Here is a 17,477-nt window from a genome sequence, read left to right on the forward strand (position 1 = left end):
AATTTTTTTTCTAGGAATTTTGAGAGAAGTGGCGGAAGCTTGGTGTAGGAAATATGATGTGAGTTGATTTTTTTATGGTGATACTTTGTTTATGAATTTTGAATTTTAGCAACGATAGTGGGAATCCTGCTGCACACGAACTTAACCAAATGGTTAAGTAAGTGTGAATGTACACTTCATAAGGGTAAAGAGATGAAGAGAGCTTGTGGAATAAGAAGGATGTCACGCCACTTGAAGAGGGGAGGACTCCAAGATGAGTGGCGCAAAGAGCCGTCACTTGAGATGTTACCCACCCAAGATAAGACCCAAAAATGAGAGCTCACAAAATCACTCCTGCAGAGTTTCTTTTCTGTATTCAAAATCAAGTCTGAAATACATGAGGCAAGACACTCTATTTATACGAGAGAAAGTGTCTTAGAGAACAAAATAGAGGGGTAGGGGTGTCATTTGTGAGAAGCCTTCTAGAAAGTAGGTCAAAGAAACTCTAAACCTAGAAGCACTTGTCATGAAAGGTGGGTTTGGCACGCCCAAATTACTAAGCACATCCTACTCAAATTACTAAGCACACCCTACTCAAATTAATAAGCACACCATACTCAAATTAATAAGCACACCCTACTCAAATTAATAAGCACACCTTACTCAAATTACTAAGCATACTTTACTCTAGTTTATTCTTCTATTTGGACCCCCAAAGATAGTCCAATTTATTTACATAACTTCTCTTGTGGAAAGACAATAAGGAAGAACTTATGATATTCTCGTTTATATCTGGTTCTTCTTATGCTGGTGCTCTCTTGAGGTTTGGTGGGGCCTGGCTTTGTATACTGAGACGAATGATCATAGTGTGAATTGTCGCTTGTGTCCTTGGTCATTTGCTTGGCTAACTGGGTTGTATCAAAATGGAACAAGGAGGTCTCCAATGGAGTTATGAATTCCTTGAAGGTGCATGAAGAGTATGGAAAGTAATTGGTTGGACCATATCACCTAAACAGGCGATGAAGAAGACCAAAGGTGTCTATCCTCGAGAGGTTTAGACAAAGGAGTGTAAGAGCTAGCAACTTGGCAGTATAACACTCAAAATTAATCTTATTAATTCATGAGTCAAACACCCCTTTAAATTGGTTTGAGGTCTGGCCAAGGGTTACAAAAAAAAGTGTGAAAATTCAAAATGCAATGGGTTTGAAAATGGCGCCTAAATGAAGTCACATTGCAAGCATGACCTAGGTGTGCTTCATGTGACTAATTTAGGTCTAAATGACCGGTCTAGGTTAATTAGGAGTCTTAATGAAACCCTAATTTAACCTAGGTTGATTTTTAGATGCCTAATTTCAACCCTAATTCAAATAAGAAAAATTACAACTAAATTTCCTACTTTACTTGAGCAAGACAAATAAATTCTACTCTAGAGAAACTACACTAGGTTATGGCATTTTTTAATACATATAAAAAGGTTTCTTTGCCATCAGTAGCAGAGTCTCAACCTTCTTGAATCCTCCTTTCCATTGACCTACTGGTTGGTCCTGAGCTAGACCTTCTGATCAAGCACGAGCAACGCAAATTGTGTGGGCCAGACCGACATAAAAGCGACATAATATCATCGACTTATGTGTGGGCCAAATCGACGCAAATGTAATGCATATGCGTCAGTTTGGCCAACGAAGAACTGAAAAAAAAAATGGCATCAGATTTGGCATCGGCCAGGTCGGCTCATAACTTGAGAAAAAAAATTAAAAAAAACTTGTGTGAGCTTGGGCGATGCATTAATGGTTTAAAAAAACATTTTTTTTCTAGCAATTTTTACCTATAACAGTTACATAATAGAAAATCTCAATCAAATTCACAATTCAAAATAACAAATGCCCATCATCCCCACCACATTCACAATAGACAAATCATCCAGGTAAACAAAGCCATTTAAATAATTTCATCCATCCAAATCATTCAAATTGAATAATAATACATAAAATAGAACTTAGAATTAAAATAAACCATAAAATAAAATTGTACTTTAGAAATAAACTAAAAGTACTAGAACTTAAAATATTCAATAATACAATTACATAAAAAGAGTGCAAATGAAATATAAAATGCATCCCATGAAGTAGAAATAGTAGTGATGTGATCTGTAAAAACCTGTAAAAAAATACAAACAATGTGAATAACTAAAATATTTAGTATATAATAAAAATGTGAAATAATTAAACTTACATTCTGGGATGCACTTTAAGGAAGGGGTTGCTCATCATGGGCTAGATCATACTACACTACAAGAAAATCATGAAATAGAAACCATTTTTTAGAGACCAAAAAATAATTAGTTGCTATAGTGACTAAATTAGAAACCATTTTAGAGACTAAAAAAAATTTGGTTTCTAAATTAGTTTTTATTATTGTTAAATGGTTTCTAAATTGGTACCTAATTAGCAACCAAGGTTTTTGCTACCAAATTTAGAAACTAAATAATTGGTAGCTAAAACCTTAATAGCTAATTAGATACCAATTTAGAAACCATTTAACAATAATAGAAATTAGTTTAGAAACCATTTTTTTTTAGTTTCTAAAATGGTCTCATTAACTAATTATTTTTTGTCTCTAAAATTGGTTTCTATTTCATTTTTTTCTTGTAGTGCTAGTGGTGGAATTGACTTGTGCTAGTGAAAGCATTGTCATGTTGCAACACTGAGACAAGTTGTTCCTTTATGACCTTCATTTCGTCCTCTAAGTGTGCATACTTTTGACCCCATATATTAAGTTATGTGCAAAGTTGTTGATTTTCATACAATTGATTAGATTCTGAAGCCGAAAGCAGAGCGTTGAGTGAGGGAAGAGACTTCTTGGTAGAAGTTACCAACCAAATTTGTCGTACCATACACTCGACCTCTACTCTTTCCTCTGGCAGCTTCCTTCCAAGTTTGAAGCGTTGTTGTTGGATCAACTTAATGGACATCAATTCTAGAGTCTTGAGAGCTATTTACTTGAAGGGTCCTCAAGCGCTCATGATAGCTTTCCTACATAGGTCATTAAGAGATGGAAATGCTACGAAATTAAAAAAAAAAAAAAAAAACTTATAACAATAACTTAAATAAGTTTCACGAGCACGAGTATCAGCCCAATCACCCTTTTTGTTTGTGTGGGTGACATAAATAGTTCATCAAGTTCATGGGAACGACCATATTGACGTTCCTAATAATGTTGTACAATTAGAAGCAGTATATGTTGCAAATGTAAAATGAATTCCATGTAAGACAGTGACGAATACTTACCAAGGTCACTACAATATCTGAGTGTGATTTTTGACTTGTGGAGTGCAATGCTCCACCATGAGCAGAAGCCCTATTCACTTTATTCTGAGTTGATTTTGTTAGAAAAGATGGCTTTAAACTAGAGGGGGTGAATTTTTTAAAGGGGTTTTCGCAAACTTTTCAAAGCTAGAATGAACTTATTTCAGAAACCAATTGATTCAGCAATTCAGTTAGCCAAAACAGCAAGCAAAACTGTAATACTAGAAAAAAACAATCGGTTGTTTCTTCGAAACAATCGGTTGTTTATACCAACAAACAACAAACAAACTGAATTTAAAGAGATAGGGATAGAGAGATTGTACACAGTTGTTTATACTGGTTCACTCCAAACTAGAGCTACATCCAGTCTTCTCAGAAACCCTGAGGATATCCACTAAGCAATCACACCTTGATCACTTACACCACAACCAAGAGAATGACCTTGAAAACCTCAAGACACACACTCTCTTTGGCCAACACTAAGATTGCTGATCTTGAACACCTCAAGAACACAGCCAATCTCAGCAGCACATACAAACGAATTGTTCAGCAGTTTACAAATATTACACTTGTTATAGATGAAAATCTGAAATCAATACAAGTAGAATCCTATTCAACACCTTGATCAATCTCTCAACTCTTTTGCAATCTCAGAACACTTTGAAAAACTCTTAGATTAAAAACTTTGTTTCAAGATTCTTGAAACTTAAAAACAGTTTTTCAGAATATATCTAAGAATATAGTTTGTTATCAAATCTTAACAAACTCTTAATTGCATTTAAAATAGATTGGTCAAAGCATTTAATGACTGGAGCGTATTCAGTTAAAGCATTTAAAGCTCAGTCAAAGAAAACAGTTTTTCTATTATGGTTTTAAAACAAACAATCGATTGTTTCCTCGAATCAATCGGTTGTTTTGTTACTTAACAAAATACACCATTCAAAAACAGTTTTCAAACTTTCTCAAAACATCTAAGTGTAAACAATCGGTTGTTTCGACAAAACAATCGGTTGTTTCAACTTAGTTTGAAAAACATTTTGCTTTGTTAAAAAAGAGATGCTAATTGCTTTGAGATTTAATCTAAGGGTTGATTACAACATTAACTACCCCAGAACAAAGCTTAAACCAGCACAGCAGCATCAAGCAAAGCAGAGGCTTCATCATCCTTCAAGGGATTTAGATTCTTCAAAACATTGAACACCACTTGGTTCAACAATTTCCCCCTATTTGATGAAGACAAATCCCTGATGCTTCTGTTGTTCTTGATTAAATCTGAAGCAGTTCCTGCAATAGAACTTTGAACAATACATTGAACTTCTGATATTCTGTTAGTATACAGATAAACAATTAAAGCTTAAAACATCTAATATCAGAACCAAATAACATCACCCAAACAGTTTTTAACAATATGAAAAACAGAAACTTAAAACAAATTGAAAACACAACATATATCTCCCCCTATTTGTCTTCACAAATAGACAAAGATAAGAGATAAAATAAGACATTGTTCCCATTACATCAGAATAAACCAGCAACAGCAGAAGGAAAGAAATTTTAAAACCAGAAAAGAGAACAGTAAAAAACAATCGATTGTTTCGATGACCAATCGGTTGTTTTTCTCTCAATCTTCTTCATCAGCAAACTGAAGATCAAATATTTGATTCTGGACAGCTTCAATCTATTCGTCCAGAGTCATAAACCTTGCATCCATGTTGTCAAACCTTGTGTCAATCCTCTGAAAGTTGCTAACACACAGATCATGAAGGCTTCTTTGATTTTCAGCAAAGCTATCTAGCCTATTCACCATGAGTCTTTCAAAAGGAGACATGGTTTGCATTCTTTCTCCTTGATGTTTAGCATCAGCACTAGGTCCTGCATCTTGAAAATCTTCAGCTGGATCTTCATGTTGAACATCCATGTCAGCAGGTTCATCTTGTTCAAGATGAGCAGCACCACTTGATGAGGCACCATGATCACCATCCTTACTTAACCATTTTCCACCTATTTTTGTAAAGCCCATCTTGCTGAGTGATCCATTGTTCAACTTTTGAGTTGACTTGACCAGCTCAGAAGTTTCATCTTCAAGATTAACTTCAAAATAGAGTAGAAACTTAGATATTAAAACAGCATAGGGATAGTGGTAATCGCCTAACCTCATGGCTTTTTGCATATGTTCCTTGATTATGTGAATCCAATTGATCTTCACTTTCTTGGTGATGCATAAGATGTAAACCAGATCTTCTTCAGTCAACACAGAGTGATTACTCCCCCTTGGAGTTAGGATCCAAGTTACAATGAGAGCAAACAACCTCTCATCAAGCTTCAAGCCTCCAACCGAGCAAGTGCTAACTTGAGATTGATTATTCTTCAAGCAACTTTTGTAGAACTGGATTTTGTTGAAATCTTCTACCACACCAAGGTTTCCTTTGTTGATTCTTAATCCAAAGAACTTAAGTCCAGCTACAGCAGCCCAAACCTCATGGGTTATCTCCATCTCCACACCTTTCACATGAGAGACTAAGTTGTTTCCCTCAAACTTCAAGTTGGTGTAGAAAACCCTCACCAAATCTGGATATATGTTCCCTTTGAGCTCCAGAAACTTTCTGAGTGATTGGTCCTTGAGAAGCCTCCTCACTTTGTCAAGCTTTTGACTTTTCAGCCAGTCAAAGCACACAACCTTGGGGTTGTTTATTTTCTTGACACTTGTTTCATATCTATACTTCTCAATGAGATCGGTGTCACCAGAAAACCAGTTTTCAAGCCTTCCTCCAGACCTTACAGCTCTGGTTTTGACTCTTTTAGAGGTGGGAGGGGTTGATTCCATGACAGCAGAGACGAAAACTCACTGATTTTCAGAGAGAGGACTTGACTCTGTTCTGCACTGAAAATGTCAGAAAAAGCTGAAAATCACATGGTCTTCACATGTGATCTTTGACTAGTCATTAAGGCTCTTGAATTTCCAAGATTTTGGAATATATTCCTTTATGACTGTTGTGACTTCTTTCTGAACGTGATCAGCTTTCAACACAGATCCTTTGACCAAGATTCTCCCTTTGAAAAATATCTGCAACGGCTAGAAATTCAAAAATCAGTTAAATCAATTTCTTCACAGTGCTGTCAGACTCAAAACAATCGGTTGTTTCGAAGAAACAATCGGTTGTTTTTCTGCAGCAGTTAAAAACTTGATTTTGTAATTTTTAACCATAAACAGAAACAGATTAAAGCACATGACATTGATTAAAAGACAATTAATCATAAGAAAGAACTTTGAAACAGAAATTGAGAACAAATAAAAGGAGGGTCTTATCCTTGTGTTGTTTCTTCAATGAGCCAATTGCTTGTTGATCAAGAAAACTTCTTTTCACTGTTTTGATCTTTTGCATAGCATTGATCCAGCTTCAATGACTTCATTTTTCTTCAACAGCTTGATCAGATGGCTCAATTCTTCCTTTTCTCTTCATTTTTCCTGCATAAACAAATTCAAGTTGCAAGATTTGGTCCCCTTACAAATTTGGGTCCATTTGGCTTTTCTTTGCAGTTAGAAACATCACATCCCTTTGGAATCCATTTCATAAGACCTTTAGGAACATAATATTTTCTAATTTTGCAAAATCTAACAGAGTGGCCTTTCTTCATGCAGTAAAAGCATGTAACAACCGGATGTTTCGTCTTAACAATCGGTTGTTTTTCTGATTTTCTCAAAAAGCTTTTTGAAAACCTATCTTGCTTGTTCTGTGGATTGAAGCCTAAACCAGCCTTTCCAAAAACACAGCTTTGAGATGCTAGGACATTCTCAAAGTTTGACTTTCCTTTTGAAAGCTTGTCCACAGTTTCAACAAGATAGTGAACCTTTTTCTCAAGATTTTCACAATTTGTGCAATTGAGAGTATCACACTTGCAAGAGGCATTTTTGAAATCTTTTTCCAATTGTTCAAAATCACTTTTTGCTTTTCTCAGTTCCTCTTCAAGTGATTTAACTTTCTTTTCAAGCCCATTGTTAAGATCTTTCAATCGGTTGTTTGAAAGAACCAATCTATTAGCTTCATCATGTGTTTCTTGAAAAGCTTCAAGCAATTCACTATAGTTTTGTTCATTTAAGGAAGCACATGAACTTACCTCACTTGAACTGCAAGAATCATCATCATCATCCTCAGCAACTAAGCATATGTTGGCTTTTTCATCTTCACTTGATGATGATACTTCATTTTCATCCCAAGCAATGTAGGCTCTTTTTGTCTTGCCTTTCTTCTCCTTGTAGCTTGTCTTTTTCTCTTTGCTCTTGTTGGGACAATCAGCCTTTATGTGACCTTGCTCACCACAACCAAAACAAGTATAGTTATTTGAATTAAATTCATTGGGTTTCTTGTTTCCATACCTATTCTTGTTGTTGTCTTTGTTGCGGTTTCTCTTTAAGAATTTGCTGAATTTTCTTGACAGCAAACTAAGATTTTCCTCATCACTTGAATCTTGCTTTCCCTTATGTTTGGATGCTTTCAAGGCTATGCTCCTTGTGTGCTTATCTTCACTCTCTTGAACATTGAGTCTATTCATCTCTAGCTCATGTTCCCTAAGCTTTCCAAACAAAGAGGCAACACTTAATGATGTTAGATCTTTAGATTCGGAAATAGCAGTTACCTTTGGTTGCCATGCTCTATCAAGACATTTTAAGATCTTGATGTTCAGCTCTTCTTTATCAAACGTCTTGTCTAGGCTCATAAGGTGATTGATGATGTGTGTAAACCTTTTCTGCACTTCAGCTATGGTTTCACCTTTAAGCATTCTAAACATCTCATACTCTTGGATGAGAGCATGCTTTCTAGCTCTTTTCACCTCATTTGTTCCTTCATGAGTGACTTCCAAAGTATCCCACATTTCTTTTGATGATTTGCATTGTGAGACCCTGAAAAACTCATCAGAATTTAAAGCAGAGATTATAATAGTTTTGGCAATGCAATCGAATTTGACCTTTTTACTTTCTGCATCAGTCCATTGAGACCATGGCTTCTCAATGACAGAACCATCTTTTTCAAACTTTGGGATAAAAGGGTCATTTTCAATTGCATCCCAAATTCCTTTATCAAGAGATTCCATAAATATTTTCATTCTAACTTTCTAAAATTGGTAATTCAAACCACAAAACAAGGGTGGTCTGTTTATTGAGGCACCTTCCCCAAACGGTAGTCTATCAGCCATTTTGAAAGATTTTAGGATCAACTTGAATGACTTTCAAGAACCAAGCTCTTTATGCCAATTGTTAGAAAAGATGGCTTTAAACTAGAGGGGGGTGAATTGTTTAAAGGGGTTTTCGCAAACTTTTCAAAGCTAGAATGAACTTATTTCAGAAACCAATTGATTCAGCAATTCAGTTAGCCAAAACAGCAAGCAAAACTGTAATACTAGAAAAAAACAATCGGTTGTTTATACCAACAAACAACAAACAAACTGAATTTAAAGAGATAGGGATAGAGAGATTGTACACAGTTGTTTATACTGGTTCACTCCAAACTAGAGCTACATCCAGTCTTCTCAGAAACCCTGAGGATATCCACTAAGCAATCACACCTTGATCACTTACACCACAACCAAGAGAATGACCTTGAAAACCTCAAGACACGCACTCTCATTGGCCAACACTAAGATTGCTGATCTTGAACACCTCAAGAACACACAGCCAATCTCAGCAACACATACAAACGAATTGTTCAGCAGTTTACAAAGATTACACTTGTTACAGATGAAAATCTGAAATCAATACAAGTAGAATCCTATTCAGCACCTTGATCAATCTCTCAACTCTTTTGCAATCTCAGAAAACTTTGAAAAACTCTTAGATTAAAAACTTTGTTTCAAGATTCTTGAAACTTAAAAACAGTTTTTCAGAATATATCTAAGAATATAGTTTGTTATCAAATCTTAACAAACTCTTAATTGCATTTAAAATAGATTGGTCAAAGCATTTAATGACTGGAGCGTATTCAGTTAAAGCATTTAAAGCTCAGTCAAAGAAAACAGTTTTTCTGTTATGGTTTTTAAACAAACAATCGATTGTTTCCTCGAATCAATCAGTTGTTTTGTTACTTAACAAAATACACCATTCAAAAACAGTTTTCAAACTTTCTCAAAACATCTAAGTGTAAACAATCGGTTGTTTCGACAAAACAATCGGTTGTTTCAACTTAGTTTGAAAAACATTTTGCTTTGTTAAAAAAGAGATGCTAATTGCTTTGAGATTTAATCTAAGGGTTGATTACAACATTAACTACCCCAGAACAAAGCTTAAACCAGCACAGCAACATCAAGCAAAGCAGAGGCTTCATCATCCTTCAAAGGATTTGGATTCTTCAAAACATTGAACACCATTTGGTTCAACAAATTTATCTTTGAAAATTTGTGTATCCTAAATAGTTCATAAGCTCAACGAATGTTTGCTCGCCTATCCAAGTAGGTCAGCCACCCTTTGCCCTGGATTTGGTCAACATGTCACAAATTCGTTTTATGAATTTAGACTCATAGACCTTTTTAATCTGTCACTCATCCTGAGGTGCCCAAGTGACTCTACTCTTTTAAAAAGAAGAAAATATTTCGTTTCAGTTTTCCCATTTTGGTTGATTTGTATGAAATTGTAATTAAAATATGTGTGTGATGAGGTGATATAGTGGGGTGTGGATAAGCATATTGAAATTGTCCATGGCTAGAGGAGGAGTGGGTGGAGGAAGACGGGCTAGAAGATGGTGTCAAGGAATGGGATGAAATATATGGACTACCAGCATCGGATGTTGGTTAAATACAAGAATAAAGGATGCTTCAAGGTCTATAGCTAGCTGACCGTGCATCCATGTAGAAACTCCACGTCTCAGCTGGCCACGCCTAACCATGGAACCATCCCTCCCTCTAGTCCTAACCATTTTTCCTAAAAAATTATTTGTTCATAATATTAGTATAATTATCTAATGATGATATGTTTGTTTATAATTTATTAAAAGTAATATATGTTAGTCATCATTGTTATCAAACTCTGAATCGATATTGTTTATGTGATGTTCCGAGTAATCTTCATTTAAAAGGTCAACATCTTCATCATCGTCATGATTATGTGCTTCAATATCATCATCATCATCATCGTGATTATGTGCTTCAATATCATCATCGTCATCAATTACTTCAACAATAGATGTGTCAGCTAAACATTGTAAATGTTCAATTCTTGTAACTGGTAACACATTAGATGTCTCATCAGCTTGATATGGCAATTCATTGTTGATGTTGTCAACTTGCACATATCCTTGGGGTTTTGTTTTAATTGGAACGCACTATCCACGAAGGTTTTTACATATGTTTGAGTAAGTGACATAATAAACTTGTTTGACCTTCTGTGGAATAATGAATGGATCATAGGGTCCATATCTTCCACTTAACTTGATTTCAACTAGATTATATTGTGCATGAAATCTAGTCCCAACATTAATTGTAGGGTCAAACCATTCACAGTAGAATAGTGGGATCTTCTTATTGAGAGCAACATACTTCAATTCATATATATAATGAATTGTTTCGTAAAAGTCGTCTTCTCCTCCGCCAGTGACACCTTTAACATACAACCCACTATTTGTTGTTTTCTTACCTAGGTCCCCAAGAAAGTTCCTTCAAGTTTGGGTTGATTACATTCCGTTCATCATGAACTTGTGTTGTAATGATAAGAAAATATTACATTTATTTATGATATTGCGATTTAATAAGAAACACGTATGGATTTAGGTTACACTTACATAACTCTTAAACCATTCAGGAAAATTAGCATGTATGACTGTCAAAGCATCTTCGTCATTGATTGAGTACACTTGTAAGAACAATCTTTGAATATTAATCGGAATTAGTTAGCGAATTACACAACCTACAGTAATTTAATTCAAAGTATGTACAATTAAACTTACTCAGAAATGGTTTGACCTCATCGCAAGTGATGAGGACATGAACATGGGAAAAACGGTGTTCTTTATCATTGAACCAATAGTCTTTGCTAGAACCACTTGGGCGTCCACATTTATTAAAAACTGTCAATGTGTATGGGTCTTCCTCATTTGTAAATGTTCGAGGATCATTTCTCAAACTTCTATTTGACAACAAGTTGAAACGTTTGAAATAATGAGAGCAAAAATATGTTATCTCTCAATATAGGTAGAATGCACATATTGATCCTTCTACTCGTGCCAAATTACCCACCGATTTCTTTTCATCTCCCGTCATCCTAAAGCAAAGCAGTAATTATTATAAGTTGCACACCTTCTTAAACATTAAAATAATTAACATAATGCTTACCTTTCAAAGGGATACATCCAATGATACTGAAGAGGACCACCAAGTATTGCTTACATAGGAAGATAAGTGACAAGGAGTTCCATTGAATCAAAGAAAGCTAGTGGAAATATTCGTTCTAACTTACATAAGATGATTAGTATGTTTTCTTTCATTCTGACAAAATCATTCATCCTCAATGTATTAGAATATAAGTCTTTAAAGAATTGACTTAAGTCAGCAAGGGCACTCTACACAAATTCTAGCAATAACCGAAAACATATTGGGAGTATGAAAACGTGACAGTTATGACTTTTCATGCCATGCATACTTCCTTATCTTGGTTTGCACACCTTGAAATGTTAGAGGCATAACCATCTAGCATCTTCAACTCGGTGATCCATTTGTAAATTGACTTAACATCTTTCTTTGAGAATGTGTAGTTGGCCTTTGGCTTTGCTATCTTTCCATTTTGTAATTGAACCAACTCCAAGTCTAATGTGAGTTGATTTTAAAATTGCACATTTTATGGGTGACACTTTGTTTATGAATTTTTGTTTTAAGCAGAATATGGTTTCAGTATTACCTTGTTGGCTATATGTAACTTTTTTTGTCACGCATTTCGCTAGCCTGATGCGCTAGAAACAGTTTTGTCACTGTTTACTTAACCTTGACATCATTTGCGTTCATGAACAATCTTGATTTCTACATTACAATTTTTAATCCCCGTAGCAAATAAAGCATATTCCTCAGGTTCATGCACAATAGATAAGAGGAGGAAGGATGATGATAAATAGATGTTTTAATAATTCAGAGTCACGCCAACTGAAATTGGAGTTGAAAATTGGATTTCTACAAAATTCCAAAACAAGAGTGTCATTGCTAAGGAAAATCGAGCTCTTGAGGATGGAGCATCAGCTTATTGTGGTGGTTCCATATCTACAACATCTCACTTTAAGAAAATGGTAATGTTATTATATTTTTATATTTTTTTCTATATTTAATATAAATACAATATATTAGACTTAGTTATTTAATTATATATTTTTCTTAAATTTATGTAAACTAAGGAGCTTGAACGACAACCAATCGTTTGGGAGGTTGTAGAGAGAACGAAGAAATTGAAGACTAGACAATGGATCAACGACAAGACCTGCAACCTTGCATTATATTTAAACTTTCAGTTATAATTTAATTTTTACTACATGTTTTCTTCACAATAATCAATTTGACTTCATTTTTAGGGGAAATATAAGCAATGCCAAGAATAAGCCAGCAACAACAAATGCTTAAAGACTCATCTTTGTAGAAATCTTATGTTACCTCCATTGATAACAATCTTATAACGTATTTATTTTTCTTAAATAATTATTAACTTATATTAAAAATCTAAAAATGCGTACTTTAAATATTATCAATATTTCTGGATATCTCTTTCATTAATAACTATATTTATAAATATTTATATTTTAGAAGTTTTTAAATAATTTTTCTAATGTTTATTATTTTTCTACATTTTAATAGATTACATAAAAAAATGGAAAATATAAGTGATAAAAGATTAACACTACAAAGACAAACTTGGAGACTGAATATTGCAAATAGAAGACGAAGAATGATCATTCAACTAAGGACAAATGAATTATCTACACTAAGAAGAATTTATATAAAAAGGATATTGACATGTATTCCACATTTGGGTCGATCAATAGTAAAATTAAAAAATTGAATACATAATAATAATAATAATAATAATAATAATAATAATAAAAATACAAATACACATTAATAACAAAAATAAAAAATCGGATTGATTAATTTATATTTTCTTAAGTTCATTCCTTTGTTTAAGATTAGGAGGTAATTCCTAAATGTATAAAATGAAATTTCATAATAAATATCTAAAACTCATTGTCAGGTAAATATCCACACTTTTTATTTTGATTATTATGTTGTGTATTATGTATTTATATTTATTTAAATAAAATATAGATAATATATTAATTTTTTTGGAACTATGAATAGTTATCCTCCATTAATATTATGATCAGATTAAATTATATCATAACCATAAATGTAATATTGATATATGATACCCAATAATATATATAGTTTAAAATTAGAATACACATAATTGTCCTGTAAATCTGTCTTCGAGAACCGTATATCTACATATACAAACACAACATAAGAAAAATTATGTTTATGAGAAATAATTGAATGAAGTTGTCCTTCATCCAATGTCTTCAAAAACAGTATATCCATAAATATAAACACAACATAAGTGAAAGATTTCATTTAAGAAATAATTGAATGAATGTGTCCTTCATCCAATGTCTTCTTCAAATCACTGGAGATCATTCTGACTCAGAGGAGTAAGACCATTCTCTGTTAAATACCATTGTATCCTATTTTTGTGTTCATTATTGAATCTTGAACTCATTGGTTTTAATTTACAAAGAAGTTTAGAGATGAGTTTTTATTAGTTGCTTTTTTATAAATTAAAAATATTTAAGACACCATAATATTTAAATTAATTATTGGAGCAAAATATTATTACATATTAATGCAAGTATGACAAATGAGTATCAAATTGGAAACAACTATGAAAAATGACTAAAAGAAAAGAATACCCAAAATTATTAAAAGAGAAGAAGACCTAGCATAAAAAATCAAGAATGTGATGTAAAAAACAATACATACGACATATATTAGTTTTAAAAAAATAGAAAATTAATTTTTTTTTAAAAAGCAACTTTCAAAACCAAATCTCATAAAAATTATAGGTTATTTAGTAATGGTTCAAAAAAAATGATGATATGACTGAAATGTCCAAGATAAAATACTAAAATAAATATTGATATAAGAGTTAAACCAAGAAGTATGTAAACCAAAAGAATAGTTAAGAGGATAATTATCTTTATACATAAGTATAGATGTCTAATTCTCATTTAATTAGGAATGAAAAATTCATGTTAGACAATCTAATGATAATTACATTCCTCATCTCATTGTGATGGTCTAACTCATGTGATTCAAAGTATGTTAAATAATAATTACTTTTTATCATATTTATGTATATAAAATCAATATTTAATATAATCTATTTTATTTATATAGCATAAATTATAAATTAACAATAATAAATTAAGTATGAAAATAAAATGTATTTTTTTTCATATTTTATTATAATGTAGTATGAAAAGGTTATATATTTTATTATTCCCATAAGAATCAAATTAAATAAATAATTAGGTTTTTTAAGACAATTAAATTTCATAAATATTTTTAATTTTATCATATTATTCATGCAAAAAATATGATTAGTTAGGTTACCATTCAACTTTATGTGAAATTCTTCTTCAATATATTACTATTTTAACATAATTCAAATATATATATATATAATAAAATGTTTTAATATTTAAAAATATTTATCTAAATTGCACATCTCTCACTCATCAAATCCATGTTTCTAATTATACTATTTCATATGACACATCACCAATAAAAAAATATATAAAAAATAATTTTTTTATTAAAATTTAAAAGTTATTATTTTTCAAAAACACACCAGTCTCATAAAATATCTCATTAATAAAAAAATCAATTTTTTTATATTTTTTTATCCTCCATCCAGTTTTATATTTTTTTTCCTAATAAACCAAAAATAAATAATATTTTACAGCCTTTATAAACTTATTATGGATTTAAATTTAGTTTAAAAATACATTTAACATTTAGCATAGTTAAACTTTCACAATCTTAATATTTTATCATTATTTGTATTTAACGTACACATTTATTATTTTTAAAACAAATTTAGTGTGGGCTTTATGTTTATTACATCCACGCTTGTTTTGATATTTCATTGTTTTTTTTAAAAACATGTTAGTGTGGACTAAACCTTCACAATATTAATATTTTATTATTATTTGTATTTAACGTACACATTTATTAATTTAAAAAAATTAGTGTGAGCTTTAAGTTTATTACATCTACGCTTGTTTTAGTATTTTATTGTTTTTTTAAAAATGCTAGTGTGGGCAAAATCTTCACAATCTTAATATTTTATTATTATTTGTATTTAACGTACACATTTATTAATTTTTAAAAAAAATTTAGTATGAGTTTTACGTTTATTACACCCACACTTGTTTTAGTATTTTATTGTTTTTTTTTAAATATTAGTGTGGGTTAAATCTTCACAATCTTAATATTTTATTATTATTTTTATTTAACGTACATATTTATTAATTTTTAAAAAAAAGTTAGTGTAAGTTTTACTTTATTACAACCACGTTTGTTTTGGTATTTTATTGTTTTTTTAAGAAAAATTGGTGTGGGTTAAAACCTTCACAATCCTAATATTTTATTATTATTTGTATTTAACGTACATATTTATTAACTTTTTTTTAAAATTTAGTGTGAGACGTTTAATACACCCACGCTTATTTTAGTATTTTATTGTTTTTAAAAAAAAATGTTAGTGTGGACTTAGTATGGGATAAACCTTCACAATCTTAATATTTTATTATTATTTGTATTTAACGTACATATTTATTATTTTTTTTAAAAAAAATTAGTGCTACGTTTATTACACTCACGCTTGTTTTGGTATTTTAGGGGTTAATGTGGGTTAAACTTCCACAATCCTTATATTTTATTATTATTTTTATTTTATGTGCGTATGTTTAGCGAATGCAATACATTATTTTTATTTTTATTTTAAATATCTAAGCTTTATATTTACTATACCCACACTAGTTTTAGTTATTTATTTATTTGTTAGAAAAACTTAGTGTATGCTTTACGTTAACTAAACTCATGCTATTTTATTTTTTTTTCTCTCTCTTCCATTTATGGAAGACTTGGCCTTAGTAGCTACTTCACAATTTATTAGCAGCTAATTCAAAACTTTCTTGCGGACTTGGTGTATTAAGCAAAAGGTTCAATAGTTTTACAAGTGCTCACTCTACTACAAGTCAAGCTCTAATAGACCATCAAATAAAATAAATGTGTGAGACTATTCAAAAGTTAAATGTTGAACTTATGGTAAAAGATACAAAGGAGCTGACACTAGAAGAAAAGATGCAGCAATTGATGAAAAAACATGAACAACAAAGTGAACACACGCACAAACAAGATAAGCATATGCGTAAACAAGATGAGCAGATGTAACTCATCTTACAACACATTCAAATGAATAATCACATGTCAAGCCCTTTAGATCCTACTACAAATGAACATCATAAAGGAAACCAAACTATAGATGATAGTGTAGAAGAAGATTAATTGTATCATGAATTACATAACAATCTTGACTCTTTTAACTTGTTTACAATAATTTTTTTTTGTGTAATATGGTTTACTTTTAATTTGTATACATTCTTTTCTTAAATTATGTATTGAAGTTCATTCCTGTTTAGCTTTATTGAATTTTGAATATTTATAAGTAGGTTTGGAAATTGTTTATAAATAAGTTGAAATACCATTTAAAAATAGGTATTAATAATACATACAAAAATAGCCACTGAAAATGATTTGATGGTTAAATCTACAAAGTCGTTGTTTAGCGATCGAAATCGGATCGGTCGCTGTAATTAAAAAAAACAATATTTAGCCATTGAAATTAATTTCGTCGCTATAGGTCTCCAATTTAGCCACCGAATTAGCTACCAAAATTTTTTTAATTAATTATTTCAATCCATTATCGACCGAAAACGATAGTCGCTATCACCTTTTACTTTAGTGACTGATTTAGTGACCAATTTGCCATAAAAAAATTAGTCGTTAATTTTGTCTCTTGGAAATTTGGGACCAAACTTTTTGCTACGGAATAACAACCAAAATTTCGATCGCGAATTTGTGACTAATTTATTATTTGTTAAATGCTTTGCG

This window comes from Phaseolus vulgaris, chromosome 1 (genome assembly GCF_051622355.1).
Source record: "Phaseolus vulgaris cultivar YP4 chromosome 1, ASM5162235v1, whole genome shotgun sequence".
Classification (NCBI taxonomy): Eukaryota; Viridiplantae; Streptophyta; class Magnoliopsida; order Fabales; family Fabaceae; genus Phaseolus; species Phaseolus vulgaris.